Source organism: Rhinopithecus bieti, unplaced genomic scaffold, assembly GCF_001698545.2.
Source record: "Rhinopithecus bieti isolate Rb0 unplaced genomic scaffold, ASM169854v2 scaffold_72161, whole genome shotgun sequence".
Lineage (NCBI taxonomy): Eukaryota > Metazoa > Chordata > Mammalia > Primates > Cercopithecidae > Rhinopithecus > Rhinopithecus bieti.
Window position 1 is genome coordinate 1075560 of NW_016828382.1, and position 4629 is coordinate 1080188.

The following is a 4629-nucleotide window of genomic DNA, read 5'->3' on the forward strand; positions in this document are numbered from 1 at the left end:
TTAGTTTTCAAGTTCAAAAAGTACCAGTGTACCAGTGTCTATTTGAAACAATTTCTCTCCAAAGCCAAAGTGTCATCAAAATTAATTCATATGACGTAGCATATTCTAATGCTAAAAAATATTCGGTATTATTGAAGTGGAGGTAAATCCCAGGGGTTTTGGGACTTTCTCATGCTGCAAAGGGCTGTTTCTCTGGTTCATTCAAAGAAGAGTATGACAGAATCCAGTTATGTCCCTAAGCTCAGTAAAGGGCAGGACTCCTGGCACCCAACTCTGACCTCTCCATAAAGCCTGGCTACTCTTTCCTCGAATACAGGATGTGTGAGGATCAAAGGCATGTTGTTCTGCTAGCTAAAGAGATAGCAAATCACCTCCTCCCTCCATCCTAAAAAGCACCTTTTCCAGGTAAATAAATGTCTACACGGGGAAAAATTTAAAATATACTTATCTACAGAGTATGCATTTTGAAATATCAATGTAATCCTTACTTCAAAAATTTCAACCACTTTTAAATTTTTAACATCTGGCCATTTCTGATTCCATCTTAAAGATGTATTCAGGTTGGATTTCTGTTGATTTATCATTGTACATTTCTAGCCAAAAATATTAATTTTATTCCCAAATATCATAACCACTAGTGCTACTGCAATGTATTATCTCCCAGAGTTATCAAGCACTGGAAGAGAAAATAATAGGTGCTCAAGCAGCAGGCAACATTTATGGCCCTTGCACACAGCAGCATCTGAATGGCTACTGAGCAGTCTAGGGATAATTCTTTTTTTTTTTTTTTTTTGAGATGAGTCTCACTCTGCTGTCCAGTCTGGAGTGCAGTGGCAACATCTCGGCTCACTGCAACCTCTGCCTCTGCCTCCTGGGTTCAAGTGATTTTTCTGCCTCAGCCTCCCGAGTAGCTGGGATTACAGACATGAGCCACCACGCCCAGCTAATTTTTGTATTTTTAGTAGAGACGGGGTTTCACCATGTTAGCCAGGCCGGTCTCAAACTCCTGACCTCAGGTGATCCACCCGCCTTGGCCTCCCAAAGTGCTGGGATTACAGGCGTGAGCCACTGCGCCCCTGGCCAGTCAAAGGATACTTCTAAAACAAGAAAATTCATGCATTATAGTAAATATGTTGTAATTTTCACAGTTGAAATTTCCTTAGATGTTGTACTTTTTCTATAAGGGAATCCTGAATTTTCTTAACGTTATGATGAGTCAGGACTTGAACTAGCAGCCATCTTTCTCTTCTTACTGTGTTTCTCATGCTCCTTTTTCCTTTTTTGTGTTGTTTTTTCTTATTCTTCACTACTTTTCTTCGTTTTTGCTCTTATCTCCTCAATATACTCTGATCCTGACAAGGACTCATGTGATAAAGATTTATCTTCAGAATATGGGTTTCTTTTTGCTGAGTCCTTTCATAGAGTTTTTCTTTCTCAGTTGGGTCCTTCTTTTCTTTAAAAGAAGTCTTTTATCCTTTTGTCTTTCTATCCTTACTGTCTGATTCAGTTTCTGACATGGAGCTTTCAGAAGATTTATGTGAATGGTTCTTTTTCTTTCTCCCTTTTCCTTGTTTCTTATCCTCCTCCTCAGAATCAGAAGAACTGCTGGAAGAATCAGAGCATGATGAAGACGATGAATACCTACCAGATTTCTTCTTCTTTTTCTTTTCTTTCTCTTTTTTTGGATAAGCTCTCACTTCCACTTAATTTCTTCCTGTGTTTTTCTAGTTTTTTCTTCAAATTCACCCAAAGCCTTGACTTTTTTAGTTGCTCTTGCACTTCTTCCCAAATAGGCCTTGGATGACTGAGATAATCCTGGATTATTGGCCCTTAAGACTGGATTGGACCACTTGATCTGGCCATTGCTGTTGGATTCACGTAGGCTACCCGATGGTCTTGCTTCCCCTTGGTGCCTGAGTGAGTGCACAGTCACTCATCAAGGGACAGAGTCACCCACCAAGGGAAACCTGGCTGGGGAGGCAGCTGAAGTGGGCCTGCCGCAGGTCCTTCTGCACTAAAAGTTCAGATTTTCATGAAAATGTTACCAATGTGGTTAGCAGGCTTGTTGCATTGTTTCCCACATTATTCAGTGCCTACTTGGTTTACCACTAGAGGGCATTGTTGGCAGTAATATCAAGAGAAAGCATACTAGAGCATTTTGCTAAACAATTTTGTGCGATCTTTTTCAATTTTCATTTCAACCAGTAAATAAAAACATACATTTAAAAGCCACTTCATTTATTATTTTATTTTTATATTTTATGCATCCCAAATACTGAGCTTCTAGGCTTTTTGTGTGTGCTAATTTAATAAAAGAGAAATCATTGTCAACTTTGGTTCCAGTTTTCTAAAAAATGCTAAATCTAGAATCTGTCAGTTTTCCCCCCTGCGATGTAATACATTTGCACACATCCTCTCTTGGAATGTTTTTGAGCACTTGGAGACACATTATTTTTTATTTCCCAAAAGAGTGAAACTATTCTATTTTCCATATCATGCCTTTCCTGATATTTGTCAGAGGATCTCAAACTGGCAAGAGACCTTCAGTTTATGTAGTTCAACTATTTATAATAGACAGTTTTTCTTCTACACAGTGATGAAGGCCTGTCTAAACCTCAAAATGATAAGAGAAGCATTTTCCATTTTGGGACAACTGTATTATTTATTGGAAAGTTCATCAGGTGAAGGCAGAAGTTTGCCTCTTTGAAATTTATTGTATTCGATAAGATCTTTTAGTTGCAGATAATAGGAACCAAATCAAGCTTGCTTATGAAAGAGAGGGGTAGATTAATTGTTAGAAAACAGAGGTGTCTGGGGCCTTTTGGGGGTGGGGGGCAAGGGGAGGGAGAGCATTAGGACAACAACCTAATGCATGTGGGGCTTAAAACCTAGATGACGGGTTGATGGGTACAGCAAACCACCATGGCACATTATGCCTACGTAAGAAACCTGCACATTCTGCACATGTATCCCAGAACTTAAAGAAAAAAAGAAAGAAAGAAAAAGAAAACGGAGGTGTCTTGTGGGCTGTGGCTACCTGGACATCTGAGATCTGTGGGTACTCGGTCTCTCTCAGTCTGTTGCATCTGCTTCCCTCTATGTAATTACTTCATTTATTTCTCTCTGCACATCAGGATTTTCTGCTTCTTGCATCCCCATGGTGAAATATGCCATTTGAATGATAAAAATGACAAAGAACTTTTGTTACGTAGCTGGACTAGGCTCTTCCAGCATTCTATGAAGCTGGCCACCTCGGGATGGTGCAGTATGTGATTTGATCTGTCTTTCCCAGGGTCACGGGCCCACTTTCACACTGCCTTCACTGTGAAGTAGGTCTCCTGGTTGGATGCTTTGCTGTGTGGGTTTCCAGGTCTGTGGATGAGGTACTCCACAAGTCCTTGGTAAAGTTGCCGGCTAAGGCTGTGCAGGCCGGAAAGGAAAACATATGCCTAGGACAGGTACCTGTCCCTGTGAGGATGAATGGCTGTCTGGTCTTTCCAGGATGGAAGGGTTCCATGTGGTCAACTTGCCACTAAGTGGCTGGTTGACTCCCTCAAGGAATATGCCATATTGAAGATTCAATGTTTATCTCTGTTGGATGTTCAGAGGTAATAGTAGGTAGACAGGCATTGGTAAGTGAGGTTCATGCTGTCAGGCTCACACATAGCCTCCATTTCCGCCACCATGTCCACCCTGTTCATGTGTCCATCATGCCTGCTCTGGGTAACCAATAACAGAGACTAGCTAGTGTCAAGAGGCTGAGTCATTTCATTTTACTTGGTTGTTCAGGGCTTTTTCCATGGTAGATACTTTCTGGTGGGTATCCACATGTAAGACACAAGTCTTGACACTTTATACATTTACCCATTTGTCTACCTACATGCCTTTTCCTTAGACTCCTTGTCTCTGATCTTCCAGTCATTTTCCTTCCAGTTCCCCGCTTGCACAACTAGGCCATTGGCCATTTCCTAGGAATTTATATATATTTTTGCCTTGGGTCATTTCTCCTTCGATCCATAGTGGATGACCAGTTATACTGCTCATAGGTCTACCAGTGGGAAGATTTCTTCTTTACTCTCTTTCCCTGAATGTGGTTGTAATGAAGTCACTTTCTATTTTTTGGTATTCATCCACATACTGAGCCAATCCATCCATAAACCAAGCTTTGGCTTCTTTCTTTCTTTCATCTGGTCATACAGGACCCCTCTGGCCCACCCTCCCTCATTCCTGCCCAAATATGTTCATAAGTGCAAGGGTTGGGGGCACTGATTGGTACAGCTGTGCTTGGTGATATGGGGTCTTGGTTCCCTAGTCATGAAACTTACTCATGCCTTCCAGCCCTGTTCAGGTTTAATCCCACATATATCAGCACTCTCTTACAATGGACTGCTACAAGCAGGACTGGAAAGCATGAGTAAGCATCATGTGGTTTTATGGTTTAGTGGATCCTACAGAATTCAGTTCATAAGCATTTCCAGATGGTCACTTGGTCTCTCATGGTCAATTGTTCCATCACTTCTAGGACCCAAACACACCAAAAATAAGAGCTGTTTTTTAAGGGCACATACTTTGCTGTTGATGGCATGGTTTTGCTCCACAATCTCAGGGATCTGAGTTGTGATTCTTTCA

The 4629-nt window shown here is 41.2% G+C and overlaps 1 pseudogene; it reads right to left on the bottom strand.

The window, feature by feature from the left end:
- Nucleotides 1-1206: 1206 nt before the first annotated feature.
- Nucleotides 1207-2119, bottom strand: LOC108523730 (protein FAM133B pseudogene; annotated as a pseudogene).
- Nucleotides 2120-4629: the final 2510 nt, after the last annotated feature.